The sequence below is a fragment of the Enhydra lutris genome, unplaced genomic scaffold (genome assembly GCF_002288905.1).
Source record: "Enhydra lutris kenyoni isolate GAN:26980312 unplaced genomic scaffold, ASM228890v2 scaffoldscaffold93, whole genome shotgun sequence".
NCBI lineage: Eukaryota > Metazoa > Chordata > Mammalia > Carnivora > Mustelidae > Enhydra > Enhydra lutris.
Window position 1 is genome coordinate 1,978,162 of NW_019154177.1, and position 14,158 is coordinate 1,992,319.

General features: G+C 46.1%; 1 protein-coding gene and 3 non-coding genes across 4 annotated transcripts in view; 2 read left to right on the plus strand and 2 right to left on the minus strand.

Moving 5' to 3' along the window:
• Positions 1-14,158, plus strand: part of LOC111138601 — an 896,555-nt gene that overhangs the window by 697,284 nt on the left and 185,113 nt on the right. The window lies entirely within an intron of this gene.
• Positions 1,839-1,910, minus strand: TRNAM-CAU. Its single transcript has one exon. It is a non-coding gene; the product is annotated as a tRNA-Met (tRNA).
• Positions 8,346-8,418, plus strand: TRNAV-CAC. Its single transcript has one exon. It is a non-coding gene; the product is annotated as a tRNA-Val (tRNA).
• TRNAT-AGU lies at positions 9,762-9,835 on the minus strand. The gene has a single exon. It is a non-coding gene; the product is annotated as a tRNA-Thr (tRNA).

Sequence of the window (14,158 nt, forward strand, 5' to 3'; positions counted from 1 at the left end):
GGGAACTTTGTACCTTTGAACCCTGGTTCTTGCCTTTTGCCATCTTCTGCCTCCACAGCCACCAACTGGTTCTCTGTATGAGCTCTTTTGTTTGTTTTTCTGCTAGATTCCACATACAAATGAAGTCATATGGTATTTGCCTTTCTCTGTCCTACTTTTTTCACCAAATATATTTTTAGAGAATGCTAATGCATATCAAATCGTTAGAGCTTTAAGTTTCCAATGGACAAAATCCAATCGCTAACAGGACTCTTTCTTCATGTCCAAATTTTACCATATGCTAGCAGTTACATTCTTTGGAGTAATTTAAATTTATGAGGAAAACTTTTAGAAGACCACTGGAAAGCAATGTGAGAACACAAAAATACTGTGGCAATTCATAAAGACTCCAAGGAATTAAAATTGCTTAAAGACACTGTTCTTAGTTAAAACAATCAAGTGATGGGCCAGAGGAGCCCCTTCCATTGTCTCTGGCAGACTGGCTCATTTCGAATTTTCAGGCAGATTTTTCACCTGCTTTCAAAAGGTAAAAGTTTGTCAAAAAGTATACTCAGAGAAATGTTCTTCCCATATTCCTTTATACTCAGGTCCCCCCACAACTATTACAACCCTCTAAAATAACCAGCTTCCTTTAAAAAAAAAAAAAAGGGCTAAGCTCATAAAATAACCAGCTTCACTGGTTATCTATGAATGATACTGTATGTGTATGTTATCCTAACTCCCCTTCTTTCTTAAAAAATGGTAGCATAGTGTAATGTTCACCTGCTCTGGTTCCCCCACTTAACAATATCACTTGGAAATCAGTCTGTTTCTTTTTTTGTAGCTGCATGGGGCTTTTCCTTTGAGTCTGTATGCCACTGTTTATTCAACCAATCTCCTATGTCTGGACACTTGAAGTTAGTTAAAATGCTTTTAGGGGGTAAACAAGCAAAATAAATTGAGGATGGTTGGTCTTGCCAAACAGGAACATCTTCATCACTAAACTCGAGGGAACAAGACAGGTCTATCGCATACACCTTTTTGTCAATATTTTTGCTTTTGATATCTTGCTCTGTGAATTCCCATTGTTTAGAAGCGTTTCTATTTTCCTGCCACACTCTAGGCACTCATTAAAAGTATTTTGAGTAGTCATTTTCTCTCAATTTCTTCTGCAAATATATCAGAAAGACTATTTTTATTCCTTCTTCATCCATGGAATTTGATGCACAAAATGTTTCATTTTAACGTATTCCAATTTTTCTTCCATTTCACATTTAACTTCTTGTCTTTCTCATAACATTCCCAAGAATCCAGTTTCTGTGGATTTGGACAAGGAGAGGCTATAAAAGACATCTTCCCAGTTAGTGTACATATATTGCTTTAGAGAAGAATTTTCAGCCCATTACCATCAACTTGAAATGAATGTAATAAAATCATGCATAGAAATAGACAAAAGAGTGAAAGAAGCAGAAAACTCCCACCCAAGTAAAAAAAGGCAATATAGCTTTACAGTAACCAATGATCTCAGACAAAAGTAATGTTTTTCCTTTAAGTGTAAGAAAATGTGCAAGGGAAGTCCTATACCGCCTCGAGGTAGAGTCTGTTCACTGGAAGGTGGATTAACCTGTTGGAACAAACATGGAGTTTGTCACCTTCCCTTTCTCTCTTCTAGGGATAAGATTTGCCTCCACTTTGAAATGAGCAAAAGAGGAACTATGCAATCATTTGGGGAGAAAGGTGGAAAATACCACACATTCCTAGAAATCAGATACAATGTCAGTGTTGGATTTTATTAAATGGCCTGCACTTCCTTTCTGAGGCCATCTCCCCCTCCAGACACAGGGAAATCAAAAAGCACTTAGCAGAGGATGGTTTCGATCCATCGACCTCTGGGTTATGGGCCCAGCACGCTTCCGCTGCGCCACTCTGCTTTGTTAAGAATGGATTTACTTTTATTATTTATCATAGGAAGGATCAGCCCCTTGCCAGTTTGATTCACACCCCCTTCACTTCCCTCTCCAGCCTTGGCCTCCGCAGGACCACCTCCTCCAGGAAGCCGGCGGGGACCTCGGGGAGCCGCACTGGGCCCGGCCCCCGGACCCCTGCGGGCTAGGAGGCGCGAAGAAGCCCGGCTTCCCGACCCGCGGAGCGGCTGGGATAGAGGCGTCTGGGCAGCGGACCGCGCCGCTCCTGCGGTTTCTGCCTCTGCCTTGGGCTTGGAGCCAAGGCCGTGCCTACGGCCAGTGCCCACGGCCAGTGCCCTCCGGCACCCGGCACCCGCGGACCCCGCGCAGCCTTCCTCTGCTCCATCACCAGCTCCTGCACCTGCCTTTGCAAGGGTCTCTCCGCCTTCACGGAGGACGTGTGGACGGAGCCCCAGGGCACCCAGGGTGTCTGTTACTTAGGAAGGGGAGGGAAAATCATTTTCTCTCTACCCTTGGAAGCCCTTGGCTGGGAACTCGGTCACAAGAGAGCAGCAAAAGAAAAACACAAGTTTATTAACACGTATACCTCCTGGGTGCCTGGGAGAGACCCGGGGGAAAGGAGCCCCTCCCCCATGTGGGCTGGAAGGAAATCCGGTACCACCGTCCCCTAAGGACAAGAGAGGAACGTGTGCGGGAACAGGAGAAAGCTGAGGGATTTGCGTGCACAAGAGGGATCCCCAGCAACACAGATCCAGCGCGCGCGCGCGCGCGCGCACACACACACACACACACACACACACACACACACACCCCCGCCCCGGAGGTGACCCAGGACCACCAGATGTGGGCCTGGCATTTGCCGTCTAGGGATGAGCCTCAGCAGCTTATCTTGTAACCCAGCCCCTGCTCCCTGAGGTCCACAAGGCCCCTGCCCCTCTCTCCGTGACCTGGATGCCTCGGGAGACCAAGGAGGCTGCCCACCAGGTACCTGGACACAATCTCCTTCCTGGATTCCTTTTGCGGTGTTCTTCCATTGTTCCTGCAGGATTTCGTCATCTGCCTCCTCTGCGAGGTACTTCTATTCAATCTTTCAAGGCTTGTCTATGACAATGTACTCCTTCTACTCTTGTTCCTCTGAGAAAGTCTTTTTCTCCTGCACCTTGAAGGATAGTGTCATTGTAACAGATTCCACACTGGTAGCTGTTTCTCTCAATGCTTTCAATATTTGACTCCACTCTTGGTGCTTGGATGGTTTCTGAGGAGAAGGCCGCCAGCATTCTTATCCCGGCTCCCCCCAGGCAAGGCCTTCCCGCCTCCTTCATCAAACCACCATAAAAGCCCTCGACTTTAGCCCCATCTTCGAGTCTGCCTTCCTCAGGAAGGTCCCCACCCTGTAAAACTTACATAAATGTGTGTGTCTTCCTCCCGTTAATCTGCCTCTGAGTCTCATTTCCACACCCAGCCAGGGACCCTAAGAGGGGAAAGAAAAACATTCCCTTCCCTGAAAGCTCTTGGTACATTAATCATTTCCTGGTCTGATAACTCCAAACATTTCCCCTAAGAATCTAATTCTCGGGTGTTTTCTGTCTCTAAAACTTGGGTTTTTGTCTTTCAGCATGACTTGTCACTTTTTTGAAAGCCAAACACGAGTGCTGGTGAAAGGAGCTGAGGTCAACAGGCCTCCCACTTCCCCCCATGGATGGGCACAGAAGGGGCTGGGAGTACTCACCCCTCAGGTCTGTTAGGCCCTGGTGGACAGTCTCCCCCGTGCACAGGCCTTGTTAGGGAGAACGAAGGCTTTGAGATTATATTTAAATGGTCATTATTGCCCTCCTGGGAGGGGTGGGGGGGAGAGTGTGGGAAGGGATTTTGTTCTCCAGTCTTCACTGGGAGAACCTGGTAGGACTCCCAAGGGTAAAAGTCACACAAGTGTGGGGGCTTCCGTAGGACTGGCTGCCTCCGGGTTTTGACTTCATGCTTGTCCACAGGGAGCCTCCAGCAACTCCTGGTTGACCTGTTCCTCCCTCATACTGGTTCCAGGGTTGGTTTCCACGACAGCGAGCTGGGATGCCTCCCAATGCGGTTGGCCCTGTTGACCTCAGTTCTTTGACGGAGCTAAGAAAAGTTGTTAATTTTCAGTTTGTTTAGCTTTTTTCTCATTCCGAGGACAGGAGCAACAACTTCTAAACAGTTGATGTGCAGGATGGGAAACAAGAAGTCGTCCAGTTCTCTTTTATGTGCATTGCTTGGGTGAGTCTCAGCCATTCTTACCTCCAAATTAATGACCCTTGGCAAAACTATGGAGTGCATTAATTAAATGGATGAGTTACAATGAGACCCTCAGTGGTTTCTGAGCACTATGATTCTGCCCATCTATGTTGTTTAGTAATAAATATTTAATTTATGATTTCTGGATTCAATAAGTTTTCAGGAGGAAGGGCATGGGGGTAGGGGCTGCTGATGGTCAAGACCAGCTAAGTAACTAGACTGTGCCTATGAGAACAGCGCATTATAAGACCCCTTCACCAGAAGCAGACTTTGGGCCTCCCAGTAACGATGCAGGCAGGCTGGGTCTGAGGACCCCTTGGGAGTTCCACAGGACAATCAAGAGGTCCTTCACACAGGATAGAAATCAAACATGAGCCAGAGAAAGTGAAAACGCAGTCTGAAGAGACAGGGTAAGCATCAGACCATACTCAGATAAGGCAGAGATGTTGCAATTATGAGACCCAGAGCTTAAAACAACTATGATAACTATGCTAGGAGCGCTCATGGATAAAGTAGACAGCAGGCAAGAACAGGGGGGCAATAGAAGCAGAGAGAGGGATATGCTACAAAAGGGCCAAAAAGAATGCTGGAGGTCAAAAGCACTGTTACAGAAATGAGAAGCATCTCAGATGGGCTTATTGGCAGATCGGACATGGCCGAGCAAAGAACCTCTGAGCGCGAGAACATCTCAATAGAAATGCCTGAAACTGAGAAGCAAAAGGGGAAAGACCAAAGAAAAGAGAACAGAATATCCAAGAACAGTGATATACAAAAGACATTACATAGGCATAATGGTACAGAAATGATATTTAAACAGAAAAAAATATTTGAAACAACAATGACTGAGAAATTTCCCAGATGAATGTCAGACACCAAATTACAGACCCAGGAAGCCCATAGAGCACCAACCAGGAAAAATGCCAAAAAATTACATGCAGATGCATCATTTTCAAACTACAGAATAAGGAAGATAAAGAAAAAAGAATTGCTGAGAGCTGCTAGAGGGAAAACAATTACCTACAGAGGATCAAAGGTAAAACTTTTCAGAAACCAGGCAAGCAAGGGAAGTGAAGTGTTTAGTGTTGAGAGAGAAACCCACCAATCCAGACGTCTGCACCCTGTGAAATTATCCCTAAAAAGTGAAGAAGAAAGGAAGATTTTCCCAGCCAAAATATTGAGAGAATATGTTGTCAGTGGACCTGTCTTCCACCATATGTTAAAAGAAATTCTTTAGAAGAAAGAAATGATATAGATTAGGAACTTGGATCTATGTGAGAAAGAACATCAGAGAAGGAATAAATGAAGGTAAAATAGAAACTTTTATAATTCTTATTCTAAATTGATCTGACTGATAACAGGTGGCTCAAATAATAATCATTTTGCTATTATAAGGTACTCACTCTACCTGCAAAGTGGTGCAGTGTTATTCAAAAGTGGGCTTGGGTTAGTTCTAAATATATATTGCGAACTCTAGGGCCACCACTAAAAAAAGTAAAAAAAAAAAAAAGTGCAACTGATATGCTAAAAAGCAGAGAAAGTGAAACAATGTAAAATGCTCAGCTAAAGCCACAAAAGACAGAAAAAGAGTAGACGACAAAAAGAGGAACCAAAAACAAAGCAAACAAATAGAAAACTGTAACAACTATAGGAAATATTAATCCAACTCTATCAGAAATCAGTTTAAATATCAATGGTCTAAATGCACCACTTAAAAGACAGAGATTGTCAGAGTGGATCAAGAAATGACTAAAGTATATGTTGTCTACAAGAAACCCATTTTAAACATAAAGACATATATAGACTCCAGGTCAAAGAATGGAGAAAGGTACACCATGCTAACATCAGTAAAAAGAAAGCAGGAGCAACAATATTAATTTCATGGAAAGAACCTAGATGTCCATCAACAGATGAATGGATAAAGAAGAGTGGTATATATAAACAATGGAATACTATGCAGCCATCAAAAGAAATGAAATCTTGCCATTTATGATGACATGGATGGAACTAGAGGGTATTAGGTTTAGCGAAATAAGTCAATCGGAGAAAAGACAACTATCATATGATCTCCCTGATATGAGGAAGTTGAGAGGCAAAGTGGGGGGTTGGGGGGTAGGAAAAGAATAAATGAAACAAGATGGGATCGGGAGGGAGACCAAACCAAAAGAGACTCTTAATCTCACAAAACTGAGGGTGGCCGGGGGGTTGGGGAGTAGGGAGAGGGTGGTTGAGTTATGGACATTGGGGAAGGTATGTGCTATGGTGAGTGCTGTGAAGTGTGTAAACCTGGTGATTCACTGACCTGTACCCCTTGGGGCTAATAATACATTATATGTTAATTAAAAATATATTAATTTCAGACCAAGGAAAATTATCAGGGATAGAAAAGAGCATTATAAAATGATAAGGGGTTTGATTCTCCCTTGACAAAATCGACATCTCGGGATAGCTTATCCAACAACAGCAGAACACACATTCTTAAACTCACGTGGAACATTCACCAAGATAGACCACATGCTGGGCCATGACACACCTTAACACACTTTAAAGAATTGAGATCATACAATGTCTGCTCTCAGACCGCAATGGAATTCTAGTAGCTATCAATACCAGAGAGAGAGCTGGAAAATCCCCAAATGCCTGGAGACTGAAAAAACACACTTGTAAGTAACACATGGATCAAAGAAAAATTCTCAGGAGAAATTTAAAAATATTTTGAATTAAATCTAAGCTTCCATCCTAGGAAAGTAGAAAAAGAAGACCTAGATATCCAAAGTAAGCAGAAAAGAAAAGAAAAATCAGAGCAGAAATTAGAAACAGGAAATCATTGAAACCAAAAGTCGGTTCTTTGAAAAGATCAGTAAAATCAATCAACCTCTCACCAGGCTAACTAAGGGGAAAAAAAAAGGAGAGGACACAAATTAGTGATATCAGAATTGGAAGAGGGGACAGCACTACAGATCCCATGCATATTAAAAGGATAATAAATGACTGTTATGAACAACCTTTATGCCCACATTATGGATAACCTAGATGAAATGGACCAGCTGACATTGTGAAGACAAAATTTGCCAAAACTCACACAAGAAGACATAATCTGAAAAGGCCTATATGTATTTAAATAATTGAATAAAAAATTAATAACATTCCAAAACAGAAATTTCAGGTGCAGATAAGTTCACGGTGAATTCTGCCAAACATTTAAGGAAGAAATTATACCAATTCTCTATGATCTCTTTCAAAAGGCAGAAGCAGAGGGGATGCTTCAGAACTTACTCTATGGGGCCAGCGTTACCCTAATGCCAATATCAAACAAAGACATTACAGGAAAAGATGACTACAGACCATCATCTCTTACGAACACAGATGTAAAAATCCTCAGCAACATAAGAGCAAATCTCATCCAGCAGCGTATAAAAAGAGTATCCCATGGCCCAGTGGAATTGATTCCAGGTGTGCAAGGCTGGTTCGACACCGAAAATCAAACCAACAGCCTAAGCGAGAAAAAGTACATGACCAGACCAAAAGATGTAGAAAAAGCATTCAACAAAATCCAACTGCCTTTCATGATAAGAACTCCCAGCAAATGTCTGTACTTTGTGCTCCGTTCTGCTGTGAATCGGAAGAAGCTCTTCAAAACAAAACTCAATTAAAACATAATAAATACCTATGTTAGAAAAGAACGTGGTTTCTGTTTGTGGGATTTGGGGAAAGGAATTGCAGTTTTGAATCTCCAGCTAGGCAAGGAAGAGATGAGAGCCATGCCTAGAGCCGGGCGGAGAGAGGGGGCCTTAACTAGGGCCCCAGGAGGACTGGAGAGCGGAGGCCATTCCACAGTCTGAAGGCAAACCCTGCAGAGCGCGGCCGGCATTTCCACGCTGGGCGAGCGGCTGGGAAGGAACTCCGAGGGATGCAGGAGTCACATGCAAGCTTGGTGAGCGCCGGGGTGTTTGCGAGCATTCTGGTGCCGGCCGAGGTTTGAGCAGAAGGCGCGCAGAGCTTCAGCCCTTAACACACCTGGGAGCTGGAGAGCTCCTAGCCGGGGCGCGCTGCTCCTGTGGGGCCCGTTTGGGCCGCAGCTGCGGTGGAGTCGGTAACAGCCCCCCGCGGTTGTAGGAACCAGCGCCGGTGCCTGCGGAAGGAGCGCGCGTCCAGGGCGCACTGGCGCGCGGAGGGGTTTCCGTAGTGTAGTGGTCATCACGTTCGCCTCACACGCGAAAGGTCCCCGGTTCGAAACCGGGCGGAAACATATGCACCCCGCGACGGGTTAGCTTTTCCTTCCCTTTCACAATTAGATCTCGCGTTTCCTGGACACCTTTCACTCTTCCAGAGCCAGCATCCCAGTCAAACCTACCCATGGCCCCCAGCGCGCAGCCTTGCTGTGTGGAATCGAGCCCAAGTTACAGAGTCCCAGGAACAGGGACAAGGTGTGTGCCCTAGAGCCAAGGCCAGGTGACATTTACTGGGACCTGGAAGGAGGAGTTACTTGAGAAAAGAACATGAGCCAGAAATATATTGTTGGAAAGAAAAATCCTCAATCAAGATTATTTTCACAGGTTTTGTTTGTAGAGTGTAACATTCCCGTGTCAGTACCTTCTTCAAGCTCTCTCTGAAAGTACTCCGTATCATGGACCATGCCTGGGATTCCATTCCACTTTCAGGTGTCCTTTAAAATCTTTGGGCAAAAAATATTGCACTCTCAGAGACGACTGGCTTCGTGGTTCCCAACCTGGGCATTTGTCCCAGGCCAGACCCTTGATTCAATGCTCTGCGATGGCTGGTTGGAAATCTCAGAACCTATGAACAAAAAGTCCTACGTTCTCATTGCACTGGGAGCACAAGTAGTGTAACAAGTTCTTCTCCAAGAAGATCACAAGAGGAACAATCATCCAAGTTCAGCGTTCCTTACAGGGAGGAGGGGGAAGCTGAGAAGAAGGCCACCCTCTGCTTGACAAGAAATGTGCAGGTCACTGAGGGTGAGGGGGTGCGTTTGTAGACTATGGTAACACTTTAAGGCACACCCTAGAATATCAAAAGATAAAGATCCACTAAAGCAGTAACACTTTATTCTAGGGTTTGACGATTTTTTTCCAGCCTTTTCTTTTCATCGGAGTCCTTCAGGACTCACTTGCCTCCCGTCTCTTGTTACAGCTTTCTTGTTTTCCCATGAGTTTCCTCTCCGTATGTTTCAGCACTAACCGTTCTTACTCTTTCAAGATTCCAACATGTTGCTCTATTTTTCAAAATATTCAAGGACGTCTTAGAGAATGCAGAATCATGGGAGAAGGAGGGATTGTTATCACAGCACTCAATTTATACAATATGCACATTTTATCTCTTTTTTGCCTTCTCTTTGAATTATATTCAAAACAAAATGTGAAGGGAGACTGCACGTTTCTTAGGAAACGTGGAGAGTAGCTACAAAAGTTTAAAATTAGGAAACTTGAGCTCAAGTCTAGTTCATAGCATAGACTTCGCTAATTCGTGGGACTAATTCTCCAGCTCCTTTACAAAGTGCCTCAGACAGGTAGACTGGCCGTCTGAGGCTTCAATAAGCTATAACCCCAAGTTTGCATAAAACCACAAAGGGAAAGGCCCCGCTGGGATTTGAACCCAGGATCTCCTGTTTACTAGACAGGCGCTTTAACCAACTAAGCCACAGAGCCTCACAGTCTGTCCCTCTATCTCACTTATTGTTTTAAAAAATTTCACACTTTAATCTGTGTTCTTATTTCAGCAATTTCTTTTTAGGATTTAGCAAGAAAGTGAACCTAGACTCCAGTCAGAACCAAAGAAGAACACTCCCTCTGTGGAACAAGAACCGCACGGAGAAGCCCAAATTGCTTAACGCTGAGACCCGTCAGGTCCCTTAGGACCAGCAAGGAGCCTGCTCTTCCAACTCTGTGGGTGACCAATAGGAAAAACAAGACCCTAGATTTGATCCCTATGTCCCCCTAACTTTTGACCTCCAATGATGCTGTCTCTCCCACATGTGAAAATACACTCCCTCCCTCCCAGTCGGATTCCTTTGTGAAATCCAGGATGGCATCATCCAAATCAGGGGAAGGCTCAGGTGAAGTTCCTCGGGTGGGAAAGCTCAAGCCAGATTCTTCGTAAGTGGAACATCTGTCGCCTGAAGGTACAAGTCCCCCGTCCTCACAGACCAGCATCGGAGGCAGAGGCTAAATGCCATCCACACTCCCATGCAAAGAGAACAAAACCAAGGGACACACCGAGCCCCAGCAGTTCCAGAGACCAGTGGGCACAGGATGCCACTTGACTGGGACTCAGTCGTGCTGGCTGGGAATTGTCCTCCTGGACTCCTGGCTGCTCCGTCCCACTCATCCATCCTGTTCATACGGCATTTCTCTTACTGAGTCTTTGTCCCAAACTTTGCTCGTTTCGTGCTGTCCTCTGGCTCTTTGAGTCCCCACCGTCGGTATTCAGCCACCGTGCTCCTGACACCCCTACGATGTCATGAACATTGCTGGAGTGGATTCCTTTAGACCTGGAGTCGGCAGACTATGACCCCAGGCCACATCTGGCCAGCCACCTGTTTTTATAAAGTCTTCTGGGAACACAAACACACTTACTTTCTCATATTATCTGTGGCTGCTTTCCTGATGCAACAGCAAATGTGAGTCATGTCGACAGACAAGCCTAAAATATTTACCATCCGGCCCCCTCAAGAAAAAGTGTTCCAACCTTCGTATTAAACAAAAACTGCGTTTGCAAACCTGGGAACAGGAGCCCCTGTCTACCTTGGCTTCCAATACAGCTGCTGGCGGGCTGCACCCCCAGATTTGTGGGTTTGTGAATGGGACACGTAGGACATGTCCTGAAGACCCTTAGAGGTTTGTTTTTCTGCTGAGAGACCACCTTAGCTCACCTGGCTGTGCCAACAAAAGATTTTTCAATCACACCTTTGGCTGCTGGCGGGGCTCTGGACTTAATATTTGCCTGAAAGGCATCTCTTAATTTCAGTGTTGGTTTTCATCTGCAGTGGCGGGGAATAAGAAACAGCTTTCTCTTTCAAGCCCTGTCAGCTTGGGCTCATTGGTATTTAACTGTTCTTCTCTTAGCTTAAAGCTCTCATCTCACATTTTATCATAAACAGCGAGAAAGGCTGAGCCAGCCGTCACCACTCTGGCCAGAAATCTCTTTAGCGACACGAGCTGGCACGGAGGTGTCCGTTCTATGACAGTGCAGGCAACGGTGTGGATGAATTCTCTGGTGCTCCATTAAGAAGACTTTTTCTTCCAAGTTCAGGTAACATTTTCCTTGGGAGCCCTGTGTCCCATCTGTGGCTGACCCACACACCTGGTTAGGATGGGTCCAAACCTAAGGTTCTGCATTTGTTCAGAACCCCCCACCCCCGCAATGTGCCCTAAATCACAAGGAGGGGGGACCGGAGCATAAAAACTGCCACTAGGCACCAAGCTAAAACCTGTCAGGCCCATTGCTTCTCTTTCCTTTCTGTCATGGACCAAGGTCCTGTGGTGACAGCGAGGGTCGGAAAACGGTTATTCACGGATGTGTGTCTACCATCCTGGTTGTGTCTGGGGCAGGGCAGCTCTGACCCCGGCCAGTGCTTCACAGGTGGAAGGAGGTGTCGTCTGCATGCAGAGCTCTCTTGCAACAGTGCTAGGATTTTCAGTTCCGTCCGTGTTGCTCCGAGGTTGCAAACTATCACCACAGCATAAATGTGCATGCATGTACACTGCCCAATAATGAAAAACAAAGTTCCCTCCGATTTCACAAGGCCGCACCCAGTGCTGTGGCTGACATCCTTCCATGTCCCCTGTCACGGGCGGGATTTGAGGGGTAGGGAGGGCGGGGAAAGATCCAGAAGCAGGAGCAGAATGGCTCCGTGCTTCACGGAGACATCTTTCGCTTGTGTAAGTTCTCCAGGACAACATCCCTCAATGTCAAACCCCTCCAGTAGGCTATGGGCGTTCTTTCCTTCCCAGTCCTATGATAACAGGTTTTACTCAGCTTTTTACTCTTGCCAATCAAATGGTGGTAGAGTATCATCTCTTTTTACCTATTATTTCTGTGGTGATAAATGATTTTGGAGATTTTTGCACAATATTTGTTAGTCTTCCTAGATCTCTCTCCCCTAAATTGCTTGTCCTATCCTTGGCCCGTGTCCTTGTGATCTCGCTGCTTGTCATGGCTTCTTGCTATTATATCTTCTCTCTCTCCATCTCGCCCCACCTATGTGGGTACAATTTAAATATACTCTCCCATGATCACATTTATCTATTTATGTTTCTATTATGTCCTTTATTTTACATATTCTTCATTTTAATGGAAGCAAATGCTAGAACATATTTCTTTGTTGTTTGTGCTCTTGAAGTTTTTAAAGGTTCTCCTCAAATAAATAAATAATAAAAAATAAAAGTTCTCTGCTCACAGCACATGATGATATTCTCCCACATATACTTCAAGTAGCTTTATTTTTTTACTTTCACACCTAAGAATTAGACTGAATCGCTGATTCTGCTGTGTAGCCCCTGTGCAGAACAGCAGGACTGGGATATTTCGGAAAGCTCTGTGTGTGTCCATACCTGATGGAGTCTATCTCTGATCTGTCTCGTGTGGAAGCCTGCAGTCACATCCAGCCCCGTCCCCAGCCCAGTTCTCACCCCAGCACTGAGGGATCTGGGTTTCCTTCAGGGCTTGGGAGGTACAGGACTCTTTTAGGCGACATCTCCTTTCTAGGAGTTGAATGTTGATCTGGCCAGAGACAGAACCCAGAGCGGGACCACCGAGCACTTACGCAGGCCATTCCTTGCCCGGGAATTTATGAGGCAAAAAGAAAGATCTGGATGGGGACCCAGTCGGTCTGAACATTCAGCATGAAGGATGGGCTTCTGCATCAACTGACATTCTGGGAAGAGCTATCTTCAGACCCTCTGCTTGTCTTGTACCCCTGACATAACCCCCTCATACCGGGGTGCCTTCCCTCAGCGACTGGAGAGCCCCTGTCACACACGAGGTGTTCCGTATTATTATGTAAATTTATTATATTGAAGCCTGTGCGCCAGAATATCATTTCAGCGACCCCATATGTCCCATCTGGGAGCTGCTTTCATGTCCTTAAATTCCCCAGGACCACTTTTAGCGCCCTTGACTGAGGGTAGTCAGCAGACAGATGACGTTAGTTAGTTGAGAGTGCTGAATGGAATTCGGATTCTTGGGGTCCCCCCATATCAGAGTTCGGGGGTACGGGGGTCTTACTGTCTTTGCAGCCCGCATTGAGCTCAGTGTGCTCCTTTGTGGACATACTGGGTGTCGCCGGAAGTGTCTTGTCATTAAAATCAAAGTCGGGAAATCCAGCTGCCTCTGTGTCCACTAGGGATTTCCAAATGTCTCCCCAGGGCGAGCTCGTGTTCAGCTTCTGTCCCCTGGGGCCCAGCCCTACAGCCTCCAGCGCTGGGGGGCGTCTGCAGGGGGTTGTACGAGAGCAGGAGCCCTGGTCTCTTCCGGCAAAATCCGGGCTGCGTCTGCAGGGGACAGAGAGAGTAGGTGCACCTTCCTCACTCTCTGCCCCTCCCCCACGCGTTTTTCTTTTCGTATCAAAAGACACAATTGGGGTCCCCCCATATCAGAGTTCGGGGGTACGGGGGTCTTACTGTCTTTGCAGCCCGCATTGAGCTCAGTGTGCTCCTTTGTGGACATACTGGGTGTCGCCGGAAGTGTCTTGTCATTAAAATCAAAGTCGGGAAATCCAGCTGCCTCTGTGTCCACTAGGGATTTCCAAATGTCTCCCCAGGGCGAGCTCGTGTTCAGCTTCTGTCCCCTGGGGCCCAGCCCTACAGCCTCCAGCGCTGGGGGGCGTCTGCAGGGGGTTGTACGAGAGCAGGAGCCCTGGTCTCTTCCGGCAAAATCCGGGCTGCGTCTGCAGGGGACAGAGAGAGTAGGTGCACCTTCCTCACTCTCTGCCCCTCCCCCACGCGTTTTTCTTTTCGTATCAAAAGACACAA